The sequence below is a fragment of the Tamandua tetradactyla genome, chromosome 12, assembly GCF_023851605.1.
Source record: "Tamandua tetradactyla isolate mTamTet1 chromosome 12, mTamTet1.pri, whole genome shotgun sequence".
NCBI lineage: Eukaryota > Metazoa > Chordata > Mammalia > Pilosa > Myrmecophagidae > Tamandua > Tamandua tetradactyla.
The window spans coordinates 1,468,278-1,484,454 of record NC_135338.1 but is presented as its reverse complement, the minus strand read 5'-3'; the positions used below and the strand labels follow the sequence as shown (position 1 = coordinate 1,484,454).

The 16,177-nt window shown below is 42.2% G+C and overlaps 1 protein-coding gene across 1 annotated transcript in view; it reads left to right on the top strand.

Annotated features, from left to right (window-relative positions):
- The window catches only part of RHOJ (ras homolog family member J), a 90,390-nt gene that overhangs the window by 40,704 nt on the left and 33,509 nt on the right, over nucleotides 1–16,177 (top strand). The window lies entirely within an intron of this gene.

The window sequence follows — 16,177 nt, the reverse complement described above, 5'->3', positions numbered from 1 at the left end:
TCAGGATTGGCTTCATTCGCAGAAAGATTTCTCATCACAATTTCAAGATGGCTGTCAGAAGCTCCTGGAGTTATCTCCTTGGTCATTCCTGCCCAGCTGGAAAGAGGGTCTACTCCATCTACAGCTGAAACAGGGGACCTGGAACTGAGCTTTGTTGATCCTAATTGGTCTGACCTGGGTCACGTGCCAACCCCTCACCAATCAACATAACCAGCAATATGGGATACAGGATAGGCTTGAGCCAAGCCGAGTCACCCCACAGCCATTCAGAGCCCAAGGCATACGGCCGAGAAGCTCAGGGCATTTTTAAGAAGGAGAAGGCTTGGAATTGATGCTAGGGGGAAACAAGAAATGTTCACTACCAACCCTGTCCTTACAGAGCTTCTAGTCTTCCAAGAGTTGGCAGGAAGATGGGAACTCTTCAACTCAGTGCATGCGTGCGTCATAGATGAGGGCTAACAAACGAGGAGCCTGGGAACCTTCCCATGGCAGTAAGACGTAGTCCAACCATTCTGATAAAAAACCACCACTGAACAGCCACCACATGCTCAAAATTGCTGGTCTGTGGCAGTGATTTAGCGATGAGAGCGTTCACATCCAATCAGCCTACACTCTGGCTCATGCAGTGCCTAGGAATCCACCTGTATTTATAAAGTTCAGGGTTTTGGGTGAATTTGACAAGGACTTCTGAAATGAAAGTGTTTGCAAGAGTGTCCATTCCCTTGGTTAGTCATGATTTAATTTTCCCCATGTAGATGTGGTTAGAGAAAATTGCAAATAGTCTGCTCCATTCAAACTTCATGTTAGTAGAAATATTCCTTTTTTATTTGTTTTCCACTTTGAATGTTTAATTTAATTCTATTCACACATATTATACCTCGTGTTCTAGTTTGCTAGCTGCCGGAATGCAACACACCAGAGATGGATTGGCTTTTAATAAAAGGGGATTTATTTTGTTAGTTCTTCAGAGGAAAGGCAGCTAACTTTCATCTGAGGTTCTTTCTTACATGGGAAGGCACAGGATGGTCTCTGCTGGCCTTCTCTCTGGGCCTCTGGGTTCCAGCAATTTTCCCAAGGGTGATTCCTTTTCTGCATCTCCAAAGGCCTGGGCTGAGCTGCGAGTGCAGAGATGAGAAATGCCGAGCTGCTTGGGCTGTGCTATGTTGCTCTCTCTTATTTAAGCACCAGCTAATTAACTCAAACATCATTCATTGCAGCAGGCACGCCTCTTAGCCAACTGCAGATGTAATGAGCAACAGATGAGGTTCCTGTACCCTTGGCTCATGTCCACAGCAGCAGAACTAGGCATGTTCACCTAGCCAATGGAATCAGTTGGAGAACTTTAGAAAACATTGGTGTCCAGGTCTTAGTCCCAGAAACTCTGTTGAAATGGGTCTGGGAATGGTCAAGGTTGATAACCACTGTTCTAAGCAGAACTTTGTTAGAGATGCAGATGTGTCTCTTAGTATAGATGCTCAATTTATGCACAGAGCCAAAATAAATGTCAGGACCAATCACTTAGGAGCAAAGTTCCTAGCATTAAAATCACAAAAAAAAATTTGGTGACTCTAATTTAGATTAAATTACACTCAGAAATAGGGAGAAATATTCCCTAGATCAACAGCAAGCCACTTTTCTGTGCTGCTTTTGTCCCTACCTCCATAGACATGTCTCCCACATCTCCACTGACACCAACTTGTCTAATCCAGCATCATCTTCTCCCTGGTCTGCTGCAACAGACTTCCAATTTTTCTCTTGTCTGCTGCTAAATGATTCTCCATACAGCAACCAGAATGAGCAGCTTAAATGTAAATTAGACCAGAAAATTTCCTCAGGAATCTAAAGGCTTCCCATTGCACATGCTATAAAATACAAAAGTTCTTCTAGATATCCATCCTTCACTTCACTTCTGTCATGTCCATCTTTCTTTCCCTCGACATCTTTCCAGCATTCCAAGGTTTCCATATGTGCTGTTCCCTCTGCCAAGAATATTCTACATGCTTTCCCTCTTCTCATTACACACATATATACAAATACTCTGCCTTGCTCACTCTACTTATTGTTCAAGTCTCAGCTTAAATGTCACTTCCTCAAAGAGGTTCTCTCTGACCCCCAATTGAGGTCCTTGTTTTATGCTCTTAATGACCTATTTTGGGCTAGTCTTCCAAAAATCTGTATCTCCCAAACCACAGACTAAAAATCCTTGAAGACAAAGACTATTCTGTTTTGCTCACACATGTATGCTCTAATCTTGTCCTGGCTCATAACAAATGCTCAATAAATAATTACTCAATGTAAATAAAGCAATTGTGTTTGTGGTAACATTTACTTACACTGAGGGACATTGGAAGAAATAGCTTATCAAGTGTATAGCCAGATTTACTTAAGATTTAGAACTTTGTTCACTACATTATATGTGTTCTCTTTACAAAGACCTTTGGGAGAGTTCTTTGCAGTCTCGGCTCTAGTAGTAGTTATGTTTTTCTTGGGTAATCAGTTGGTATTTTTCTGTCATATTCTATAAATCATTTAACAGATTGGGTTTTACTCTTTACTCTGGTAAGAAGCTCAGAGCCAAATTTCTGGTCTCCCCACCTCACCCCTACCAACACTAGAATAGGCTTTCATGATACACATTCTGTGTTCTAACCTCATCGCAGTTTCATTTCATCCATCCCACCTCCATTTTCCCTCTGCTCTTCACAGGGGAAAATTATTTTTAAATATGTTTATAAGGCAATTTACATACTCTCTAGAATGAAGTAAGACACAAGAAATGAATGAAATAATGAGAAACAATTTAGTCAAGGAAAAGAGGAAAGAATATTATGTAATGAGTGATGTTTGAGAGGACTCAGTAGATTACATCCTTTACTCTGCTTGAGAGAAAGAAGAGCCACATGACAAAAGACCAGAATGGGTTTAGGCACAGAGTCAGCAGTGGGCTTCCTAATCCACCACAAACACCACTGGAAAACAAAGAGGTATTTATACAGGGAAAGCTGAGAAAAGCAAGAATGAGAGCGCAAGAGAGAAAGCAGAGCTTTTACCTCTAAGCTTCAGCAAACATTCTGCGGACAAATACGAAAGAGAAAGGGGGTCAAGCTAAGCAGTACATGCCCAGTTACTGATCCCAGATTTTCCTATCACGTAATTCTCTCCACACCCCTGGGAGCAGAGAGGTCAAAAGAGTGTTACTACTCTTAAAAATAATAATGTCCCTTCACATGTGTTTTAGTTTCCTAGGCTGCTCAGAGTAAAAACCATGAAATGGGAATTATTGACTCATGTTTTGATGCCAGGAAAATGCCCAAATTAAGGCCTTATCAAGGCAATGCTTTCTTCCCAAAGACTGCCAGCGATCCTTGGCTCCTCTGTCACATGGCAAGGCGCATAGAAACCTCTGCTGGTCTCTCCCTTCTATTCTGGGTTTTGTTGATTTCAGTTTCTTGCTTCCTTGGCTTTCTTTCTCTTGGTCTGAATTTCATTCTCTCTAAAAGACCCCAGTAATAGCATTAAGACCCATCCTGGGCCATGCCTTACTGAATTAGATTACTGAAATAATCTCATTAAAGGTCCTACATACAATGGGCTCACATCCACAGGAATGGATTAAATTTAAGAACATGTTTGTCTGGAGTACATCAAGCTTCAAACCACCACAACATGAAAGCATTGAGCCAAAGGAAAGGATATACCCCTCTCCCTAAACATCACTGACTTCATAACATTTATCTTAGCTAGCAGGTGTCTCAGAACATAAAGTTACTGTATTAGATCCCTATTGCTGCTTGTTGGAGACTAAATCATGTCCCCCCAAAAGATACACCCAAACCCTGGTCCTATGGATGTGAACCATTTGTAAATAGTACCTCTAAGATGATATTATTGGTTACAGTATGACCAAACTGAACAAGGGTGGTCCTTAATCCAATATGGCTAAACTCCTAATAAGCAAAGGAAATTGAACACAGAAGTAGAAACCAGAAACCAGAAGAAGCTGGACAACGAGGCAGGTTGCCATGTGACGGAGCAGAGATGACACCCAAGGAACCCCACTGATTGCTGTTAAGGTACCATCAGATGTGACCTGATTCTGTCTAAGCCCAACTCTGCAAGTGAAATCATTGCCCTTCCCGCTACATGGGACATGACATCCAGGGGTGAAAGTCTCCCTGGTGACATGGGAGAGGACCTCCAGGGATGAATCCAGACCTGGCACCGTGAGCTCAACAATTCCATCCTGATCAAAAGGGAGAAAAGAAGTGTAAGTAATAAAGTATCAGTGGCAGAGAGAGTTCAAATAGAGTCAAGAGGCTCCATCTGGAGGTTGCTCTTACACAAGCTTCAGGTAGACCTTGCTACCTATCATAACCTGCCAACCCCCAACCAGGACCATTCCAGCCCATCCTAAAGAACACCTAGGGCAGTATATAAGATTCCACAAGGGTTCCATGCACTAGAGCAACTTTCCAGAAACCTACAACCTCCAGATGGGTCCCTGGGCCACATAAGTCCTGAAACCTAGCCCAGCCTCTCCAGAACATCAAATAGTTCCATTAGTGACAGACCCTTCCAACGTGAAAAAGTTAAAATGGTCATAGCCCAAACACCCCTAAAAAGAGGGGGAAAAGATCAAAGGTGATGGTGGAGTTACACAGAGAAGATAGGATTTAACAAATGAATATGAATGCTGAATCATTAAATTGATATCTCTTTCAGTCTCCAGTATTTTAGAGCAGCTAGAAGTAAAAACCTAAAATTGTGATATTGTAACCCATGTCAAAGTCTGAAATATGTTCTATAAGTAACTGTGGTGCTGTGCTTTGAAATTTATGGTTTTTCATATGCATGTTATTTTTGGCAAAAACAAAGAAGGAAAAAAAGTCAACTGTGATGATAAAAAAAAAATATTTAAGCCCTCTAGCCTCCCACATTCTGGAGCAGCTAGAAGGAAAAATCTGAGAGGATCGTATGGGAGCCCATGACACACTCTGGGATCTGTCCTATAACTACTTGTTGAAGAGTGCTTTGAAAACTACTGCTTTTTTATTTCTTTGCTTTGTATACATGTTATACTGTACAATAAAAAAGTTAAAAATAAAAAAAAATACATATTTATACCATCAGAACTCTCCAGACTCCGGGGGAAAGCATGGTCTATTGAGATCTTGGTTTTGGACCTCTGCCCTCCAGTACTGTGAACCAATAAATTCCCGTTGTTCAGGCCAGCCCACTGTGTGGCATTTGTCATAGCAGCCCTGGCCAAACAGAACACTGCTGTAACAAATTACCAAAAAAAAAGTAGTGGCTTAAAACAACATGAATTTGTAATCTCACAGTTCTGGAGGTGAGAAGCCCTAATGCATGTGACTAGGCCAAAATCAGCAGAGTTGCATTCGTTCTGGAAGTGTTAGGAGATAATCTGTTCCTTGCTTTTCCAGCTTCTAGGGGCCACCTACATTCCTTGGATCCTGGTCCCATCACATCACTCCAACCTCTGCTTCCATCCTGTCATCCCCTTCTCAGATTCTGACTCTCCTGTCTCCCTCTGTCTCTTATAAGGAACCGTAATATTGTATCTGGCATACCTGGGTAATCCAGGATACTCTCATCTCAAGATCCTTCATCTAATCATACCCGAGCACCCCTTTGTCATCTAAGATAACATATTCACAGGTTCTGGGAATTAGGACATGGATGGCTTTGGGGTTATGCTGCCCAGCATAGTTACATGAAATAATTAGGTGTCCATAGAGATGCCAGGAGATGAATCTGGGATGCCATTAAAGCCATACCAAAAACTGTCTCCCATATCTGGGACCATCTATTCAAGTTTATTTTATTAGCTCAACCACCACCACAGTTTTATCATTGTATAGAATACTTTTTCACTCTGGAGAAGTAGCCCAGGGATATTTCCAAAGCTGATTTTAACCCTAAGGAAACATCACTGCTTCCTAATCAATACTCCTCTCTCACGAAAGAAGCTATTTTGTTAGTTGTACTACCAGAAATTCACCACCCCCCATGCTGTTCCCCAAGCCCTCCCCACCCCCTCCGCTCCCTCTCCCAGCAATGTGTAAGAATCAGAACAGGGGTGTGAAGATGGAATCAGATGCATGTCTTGTGGAGACATTCTTAAGAATAAGACAATATAATACTTAATAGAGAAATTAGGAAATTCCCCCACAACTGTTTAGGAAGACTAACTCTGGATTTCTAGGCAATGTTTTTAGCCCTCCTACTAGCTCCAGATTTTTTTTTATCTTAATTGCTTATTTCTCTCGCTTTTCCTTCCTATTCTCATAAACTCCAGAAAGTCAAGGCCTTTATAATTCTTGAGGCAGCAGCCTTTCAGAATCCAGGGTGGTGCCATGCAAAGGGCCATCCATACAAGAGACGCGTGTTTAGTATTAATCTGGGCATCTGGCTGTCAGGTGCCTGCATGTGCCAATTCCTAATGTCAAAAAGACACAGAAACTCCCATATAGAAGGAAACACATTAGTTTTTACTGTGATCCAAGCTGCTGGGTACAATCTACTGAAATATTGATATAAATGACTGAGAAAAATAGCTCTTTTCATGGTTTCATTTGCCCTCATCTGTTAAAAGTATATTTCCCTGAATAATTCCAAAACATGCAGACTTTAAATAACATTTTGAACCTTTTTTTTTAATATTTCCCTTACTGGTTTAGGCTTCATCCCACTTCTTACTTATCTCTCTTTGCTCCAGCCATTTCTGTTTTTAGGCAGATCAGCACTTATTGGTAGATAAAGTTATTCCCTTCTTACTGTTTCTGAGACCATGTCACCAAAGCAACTAGTTACAAATGTCATGCCTCATGGAGAACCTGGTTGGAAAAAGAAAACTTTTTGGTGACTTTTGCAGGTTCTCCCAATGTGATGGTTCAGAAAAGAAAAGAAAATCTTCACATTTGCCAAGGAGGAAGGGTTAATATACATCTATCCTCATTAATTCTATTTATTTTCAAAAACCAAAATGTAGAACATAATCAATGGATATGTTTTGCCATTTTTCTCTCTGCTTCTTGGCTGGGGAGTGGGATTTGGCTGCAGAGTCTGCAGCTCTGAGGTGGTCTCCGACAGGGCCCCCAGGCAGCAGGGTGATTGGAGTGGTGGCGAAGCAGCCCCTTGCAGAGGTTGGGCTCAAGAGCTCAGGCTGCTCCCCTCCGCCCACTGCCTGCCTGGTTCCTGAAATGGAAACCTCATGGCTGCCTTACGTCAGATAAGACCAGATTGGGGTTGTCTCAACTATCAGTGCTGGTAACTAGCCAACAACTCCACGGATGTCTACCTTGGACTATGCCCAAGCTATGGGCTCCAGGGCCCTGTTTTCCAGAATTGATCAGTTTCAGATTAACCACCATCTGTCCTGGCGTGCACACCAGAAGTTATCACCAGAACTATCCACTGTCATCTTCTGAGTACTGGGAAAGCCACAGGTCTCCACAACACCCCCTCCAGCCTATCAGCTACTGCATGATATCACTATCAGAGCTTTATCGATTTGATGTGATCCTTTTAAAATATGTGTCCTGCTGGGGGTAAAATGATTTTAAGCTATTTACTAATTCAGCAAACACCTATTTATTGACTACCTATTACTTACAAGCCACGATGCTGGTCACTGACCAAAGACTGGTTTGCCCTCACCGATAAGTGGTTCACAGTCCAACCAGTTATAAGTCACATGTAGTACCTCAGTGTGAATGGAAGGAAAAACAGATTTGAGCATAGACATTGATGAGGGAGAAAAGGAAAGGAGGATACAAATTACTGGGACCAGAGAGTGGGACACAGGACAAGGGATGCAGACTGGGTGCTGTTAAGATTAACTCTCTGGCTCACCAGCTACCCTTACAACCAAATCCATACAAGCCCTCCTGGTGGACAAACAGGCAGATAGAAATTGTAGGCACATTTGCAGGTCCAAAAGCACATTTTTAAAAATTAAGTAGGAGAATATCAAAAAAAATACAGAAATTCCCGTACAGAAGAAAACACATTGGTTTTTACTGCGATCCAAGCTACTGGGTACAATCTACTGAAATATTGATATAAATGACTGAGAAAAATAGCTCTTCTCATTTGCCCAGGTCACTTGCCACTCTCTCTTCGCGCGTGCTCTCAAACTTTGAGGTCAATTTCCCCTCAATGATGAGCCAGGGGAGTGACGCAAAATTTTCCAAGCCTCAAAATTACTTGCTTATGATTTCATTTTTTTGCAGTCCTCTCTTTTTTGGCTACATTCTTCCAAGCCTCCAATCGCCTCTGAGGAAGCTGGTAGCCCTCCCAGGAGGTTTTTCCTCATTGCAGACCCCTATGACACTTGGCATGTCTCCTAATACGAGCCCCCTCCTCTTATTTTGTGAAGGCCAATGAAGAGGTAGGTCACGCTCAGTCCTCCAGCATCTGTCCAAACCCATTTCCTATCTACATTTCCTTTGTGGTGGATATTTCTCCCTTCCATATAGATCTCCCAACCCCCAGAAGGGTTCAGTGAAGCCGCCCTTCAGGGCAGGTGTAGAGCCTTGGCACTCCAGCTGTGCTCAGTGGAGCAGTCGCAATTGCACTGCCTAGAAGCTTATGGAAATGTAGACCCTTGGGCCTTACCCAGACCTGCTGAATCAGAGCCTGCCTGGTAAGAGGGCCTTCTCTCCGTGATTCAAATGCAACTTTTGAGGATGGCAGGGGAAGAAATCAGCTCCAGCCCCATTCTCTCCCCTATCTCACACCCAACTGAAGCACCACCACTCTAATTGCAACTCATCAGTCTCCATTTCGGAACCACACCCCTTGGGGCCTGACAAAGGGGCTCCTGCCCTTGACTTCACCAAAGATGCCTCCTCCACCACTAATAGCAGGACGCTCCGGGTCACTGGTGACCAAGGCACTTGCAAATCATCTTACCACCTTTATTCGTCAACCCCATGCTTTTACAGCTCATGCCCTGGGCCCCTTACCCCTTGCACTACATGTCCATTAGGGCTGGCCTCAGTTCTCACAAAGCAAGCATTCTGGCTAAAAAAAAAAATCCTTTCATTTTTTATCCATTTGTTGAGCATCTACAGTGGGACAAACACTATGCTAGACACCTGTCTTCTAGGTAAGAGCCTGTAGACAGTCCTACCATCCAGGCCTCATTAGAAATCTGTCTGGTAAGAGGGAGAGGCACAAAGTTCACCAGGTAAGGGTGCCAGAGCTGCAATAAAGTTGCTAGAGATGTGTCTATGCAGCTTTCCTGACCATGTCAACACTTTGCTTTTCTGTAATATCCTTCCATCTAAATCTTGTCCCTTTACCGGTGCCCTCATAAAGGACAGGGCTCAGTGTTATATGAGTCCATCTAGAAAAAAACAAGCCAGACAGAAATGACAGTGTCTCTTTATCAGCCCTCCCTCCATTCAGTGCTAGGTCCGCCTGGCAGCTATCCACTCACAAAAGCCAACTCCATGCCCAGTCTCAGATGCATTTCCTGCCATCGCCAGCTCCAATCTGGAGTCTGTGTCTGCCCAGCTGGAGGGTCACAGACCAAGGCTGAGAGGAGTAGAGAGAACACAAGTCAGAGAGTCACCAAGTGACCGGGTCAGTTTAGGGCAACACTGAAAATATGACGGAAAGCATGAGCTAGGCTCAGAAGAGCTAGCCAGAACCAGCTCCTTGAACCTGCCCTGGTTTGGTGCCCCACACCGGGCTTTAAAAGATAATTCAGATTGGAGTAACCCATCCCTTCTCTAAGTCCCCTTTCCTTCCTCTCCATTTTCTTTCCAGCCCTTCCTTCCCTCAATCCTGGTCCCCAGCCAACTTGACTTTTTCTCTTCTTGATTTTTCCATAAGGTTGTAATTTCTCTGGAGTTACGGGCAAAGCCATGGAACACCACTCTTCCCCAGCTTCCCTGCCATCCCTGGTCATGAATGCCTGTACTTCATGAGGACACCGCTGGTCTAGGGAAGCCCACTTCATGCCCCTCCACCCATGCAAAATCCCTGCCCCCATGTCCACGTGGCTTCCGCTGGCACAACTCCATTCTGTCTCTGACGGGTTAGTGACACTCCAGAATTTTATCATGAATTCCCTTTTCTACTCCTTGAGTCCTTAACCTTCTTGGTTAGTAGAGATTGCAATTCCAGCCACCCAAGGTGCCCTTAACAATGCTAAGTTTAACACTGAGTGTCGGTAAGTCCTAAGAGGAAAATATGATGCCAGTATCATAAGAGAGTTTGGCAAATGACGCTTTGACTTATGAACCAAAAGTTAGCATTACAAATGTGTCAGGAATAAAAGAAAGGGCACGAAATTATACATGTTTATAATCTTTCCCCTCCTTTACTTCACCTCTTACTGCTGAGGAAGAACCCTCCCTTGGCCAAACAGCTTCCCTTTCCCCCAGAGCCCATGGGAAAGTCTGAGAGTGCCAGCCAAGCACTCCCAGGTCAGAGGTGACCAGAAGAGGGAGATAACAAAAAGAGTAGAAAGGAGACAAAAACATTTAGAGCAGGTGCACTGGAGGGTAGAGGCAAAGCTTCAAGGTTCTGGCAGGCTATGAAAAATGTTGACGAGGAGAAGACAATTTGAGGAAGCAGAGTTAGGGTGTATGATTTAAATCCCTCTCTGGTTTCCCTTAGAAACTTCAGCAAAGGTGAAAATGGTTGTTGGTGCTGTGTTTCCTTGAATGCGAAATCCCAGAAACAATGTGTACTACGTGGTTTCCCACTTGTATTTGACACCTTTTTTAAATCCCTTAAAATGCATGGGAACTCACCTAGATCATGGTGCATTACATAACTCTGATAGCAAAAGCATCAGCAAAATTGAGAATAAGAACTCAAAGCTTCAGATTGCAAGTCCATTGATTCAGATGACCCAAGATGCCATGACGCCTCTCTGTAGCTTTGAGTGACAGCGCCAGCAGTCGGTGGCCCCCTAACTAAGACTGGTCACCCAGGCACTTTATGTTGCCAACAGGCATCCCAAAAATTATACTTTCATTTTCAGATGGTTTAAAGAAAAACAGTTGGGGAAAAGTATGTGAACAGGGGCATAAGAGTAGCAGTTGTTACCTGATATGAACCCTGATGAAATACGTCATAACAAAATTACAAGTGAAAGATGGTCTCATTCATACATATTGCAAAAAGGACCCAAGAACTGTTATATCTCAAATTGTCATATATACAACCTCCTCTGAGCATATTTAATCAGTCGGCAAATAATATCTCTTGACACTTATTGAGAAATACAAAATAAGGTTGTTGCCTGAAAAGAATCCCTAGTCTGATTGAGGGTATTAAGCTACAATAAGTGAAATAAATAAAAGAAAAACACAAAATGTTCTAGGACCCTGAATAACAAAGAGGCAGAGAGATCAGTAAATATGATCCTCGGACAACCATGATGCACAAAAGCAGAAAACAGAGAGAAAGCAATCACTTAATAATATCCAAATTATCTTGTAGTACTTTGGGAAAGAAGCTATTGAGTATTCACTTAAATAGCTTATTTCACTCTTCTTAGATATTGCCAATAAAGGGTTATACTTAGAACCAATTTATTGCTGTTGTGTTTACAGCTCAAATACTTCTTTTGGTTTGCAATGAATATATTTTAGCAGATTCCGGCATTCTCAAATGCACAATATTTTCTTGGCACCTTCAAAAAGTAAATATAGGTAGAGTCTTAGTGGTTCATCATAATTCTCTGAGAAGGATGAGTTACTGCGCAACACACAGTTTATAAACCTCCCCTGCAGCAGACCTATTCATCACATGTTCTTACTCGTAAAAATATAAGCTTAGTCGATCCTACAGCCTAAAATAAATCTAGATAAACCCAAGACAAAATCAGAGACTGAACTCAGAAGAGATGGTAGACTTTAAGTACTGGACGGTAACTTAGATTGCATTTAATCCGATCTGTTTGTAATAGAAATACTAACAACACAATAAACACAAGTGTTGAACATCCAAATATCACTGCTTCTGATTGTTTTTATATATCCATGGTAGCAAAGTATGGAAAAAATAGAAAGTTTTTTCTACGCGTATTTTTACCTACGCTATATAAGTTATATCCTACTTTGTACACATTATACCCTCAATATTTTCCCACATCCCTAATTAGTCTTTAAAAGTTTCCTTGGTTAGGGAGCTCTACAACTGGTGATGACCGATCCCTGATTGTCAACTATTTAGGTGTCAGAAACACTTTGGTGATGAATATGCTTATAGCACACCTTGTACACTTGATAGAATATTTTTTTGAGTTACTTTCCCAGAACAAAATTGTTGACTCAAGAACCGACCCATGTTTAGGGTTTTGATCTATGTTGCCAAATGCCTTTCCAGAAAACTTGAACCAATTTGCACTTCCCCCAGCAGTGCAAAAGTGCCTGTATCTTCACACTCTCACCATAACTGGGCATTGTCTTCATCTCTGCCAACTTGATAGGTCAAAGCTTTTATCTTATTTAATTTGAATTTTGTTGACTCCAGTATTCACTGGCCCTTCATATTTAATTCTTTGTAAATTGTCGGCTGATATTCCTTATTTATTTTCTTTTTGGGTTAATTAGTAGTTTTATTGACTACAAGTTACCCTTCATATATATCAAGGATAATTAACCTCATTTGACCCTCATATATTGTAACCATCTTTCCCAGGACATTTAATTTTCTTCTTTTTAGATCAAATGTATCGATCATCATTTTCCTTATGACTTTCTTCACTTGCTTTTATCATTTGGGTCCTTTTCGTTTCTAAATAGTTTGCAGATTTTCTAAGTACAATATACTGAATACTTCATCCCATCCTACTGATTTTAAATGCCACTTACCGTATACTAAAATCTTACATATGTAGCATGGGTTCTGTGTCTGAGATGCCTTTTCTTTCATTGCTCTATTAACCCTCACACTGGGGCTGTATTGCTTTATTTTATTACAACCATATGACATATTTTAACATATATTAATGATTATCTTGTCATTCTGTAAAAAAAAAATTAGTAGCTATGCTCAGTATTTTAAATTTTCATATAATTGCTATAATCACTGTCATTTTCCCAATTCACAACTCCTATCGAAAGTACTTTAAACTTATTAAGCTGGGGGAATTCTGGCATCTTTTCAGTGTAGACCTTCCCCTCCAAGAACATGATCTATTTCCCCATTTGTCTTTTTGTTAGGTATTGCCGAAAAGTTCTGGCACGTGATGAGACATTTTATAGTTTTTGTTGTCATTGTAAAAAGGATATTTTCCCATCATATTTTCTAACTACTTACACCTGGTACCTGATAGAATTTTTACAAACCTAATAATTCTTTGAAAACCCTTGACAGAAACGCACTATTCCACTTTCAATCGTTACCTAGACGTCTGAATTTCCACAGTGAGGATTTCTAGAGAAGGTGGGGAGAATGTTGTTAGGCGGCTCTGCCTTGTTCCTGTACTGTGTGCCAGGTATGATCACAGTAATTAATATTTGTGTGGCATTTTATTATTTTTAACTTTTTCTCCGTGCATTAACTCCTATGATATTCACAAAACCTCTCTAAAGTGGTCGGGTACTCTTGGGGAATAGGGACATTATTGTCGTCCTCATTTTAAAGCCCTGGAAAATGTGTCTTTGACCATTTGAATCAGTCACCGAGATAAAAAAAAAAATGCTTGATTAAAAAAATGCAGACTTCGAGGCCCTACCTCAGACCTGTTTCTTCAGAATTTTCGTGTTGGGGAGGGAGAGTTTGAGGGTGGGGAGGGGGTCTGTATTTTTAACTAATTCACCCCAGGGATTGCTATGAAAGATTTAGAGTCAAAGTCTAGGCTAAAATTCCGTTTCTGCCTCTGAAGGAGGTACCTATTCCACCCTACCTCCATCAGAGCATCATCATTGTTTCTGGTAATATGAATGTGATCGAAGGAGCCAGCATGTTTTTAAAAGTGGATTCTGCAAAAACTACTCTCTAGTGTGTGGCCACAGCTTCCACGTATGTGCGGGCTTCACTTGTAACCTGGTGGCTTCATCCTAATGTCTTCACTGAAAAAGAAATGCCCTGCACTCAGAGGCTAAGGTCCGGTTTGCCCAATTACTGTGGCCTGCGCAACCACAGTGAACCTTGGGTCATCTTGGCAGTGGCCCTGCAGCTGATGACAGTAGACTGGACAAAGTAGAGTGTCACGGGCACAGATCTCACCCAAGATTGCTGCACTTCCTTTCACAAATAAGCCCATCATTGTCAGTGAGCCCATCCTGCCATTTAGTGTCCAGAAAAGCTCATTGGTCACCCTTGGCAAATGCCAACAGATCTTCTCAAGCAAATAGATGTCATCGAGATTTTCACTTTGATTGGGGTTAATGCACTTTTTAGTAACTCAACTAATATTCATGGAGCTGCATGCCAGGCCTATACCAGCTGCTGGAACATGAGAAAAAATGACACAGGGCATTGGATGACGCATCAAAAAGAGTTGAGGAAGTGAGTTTTCCAGGGTGGGGATAGCATTCCGGAATTTTTTTCCATAATTCCAGAGGGAACTAATTAAGCAAAGGCATCAGGAGTATAATGAACCACAAAAAGTTTGGGCTATAGAAGGGTAAAAAATAAAAGAGGACTGGAAAGGTAAACCAGGGGCGAGGTTACGAGGACACTGCATACTTTTAGAAGTGCTGGTTTGAGGCTGTGGTGCACCCCAGGAAAAACATGCTCTTTTTCCTAATCCAATCTTGTGGAGACAGACGTATTGTTTAGGGCAGGACCTTTTGATTAGGGGTTTCCATGGGCATGTGTCTCCCATTCATTCAAGGTGGTCCTTAATCCACTTGCTGGAGTCTTTTAAGAGGGAACCATTTTGGAAAAACTCAGAGCTGACACAGACAGAGACACTTGGAGATGCAGAAAGAAAATACCCCTGGGGAAGTCGCTTGAAACCAGAAACCAAAGGACTAACACACACCAGCCATGTGCCTTCCCAGCTGACCGAGGCGTTCAGACACCATCGGCCCTTCTCGAGTCAAGGTATCTTTCTCTGGATGCTTTACTTTTGACATTCTTATGGCCTTCAAACTGTAAACTTGTAACTTAATAAATCCTCTTTATAAAAGCCAACCCATTTCTGGTATATGGCATTCCAGAAGCATTAGCAAACTAAAACAGAAAGTATTTTAGATTTTACCTGGAAGACGATCAGAAGCCAAGGGAGAGGTCAGGAGTCGGTGCAGAGTTAACTCTGGTGTCAGTGAGGAAAAGGAACCATAGAAGACAGAGCCAGAGAATGGGATGTCGACTCAGAGCCTTTAGCAATTGACAGGGGAGGGCGGGGGCTGCGTGGGGTAAAGGAATCAGAATGCAGGGGTACTTAACAGGTGGAATTGGCAGGATGTGGAGACCGAATGAATGTTGAGGAAGGAAGGGTGAGGCCAAGCCAGACTCTGGAATTCCAGGATGTGGATGTCTTGGAGTTGACTCTGTCTTTGGTTTGGGCTCCACCCTGGTTGGTTCCAGGAGTTCTCAAACCAAGCAAGCGCCTCCCCTCGTTTCGTCCTCCATCAACAAGCAGGCACTACGAGAACAGACCTTTCCTGACACCCGCCCACTACTCCACACCCAGAATCGGAGAAATCTTGCTCCTGTGAGCTTTGTTTGCAGAAGCATTGCTCAGGGAGAGCCCATCGGCTCACTGGATCTGCCTCACATCTGTGGAAGCTTTCACATACAAAATTTCCATATTCACAATCTCCTTTGATCCTCAAATAATCTCACTTTGCCCAGAAGAAAACTGAGGTTTCAGGAAGTTGTAACTTGCTCAAGGTCCAGAGTTAATTCACAAGTCCAGGGCTCAAACTAGTTCTTCTGTCTTAAAATCCAGGGAACTTACAAACTGGTACATTTCCAAACCAAATAACCTGTCACAATAGCAATACTTGAAGGAGAAAAGAAACGTGGCAAAGATTGGGGGATGCCTAATTAATATACGTTACACCGTTTAAATGGGACTCTCACTATTGTGGGATGAATACACAGACCTATAAAAGAAAGCACTGAGCTCAAAACCCTAACGGAATCTAAGGAAAGCAGTTTGGTTTTCTTCTCAGTTTTCTCCTCAGTCTTCGTTCTATGGACGTTCTTGGCAGAAGGAAAATGAGTTGGCTGA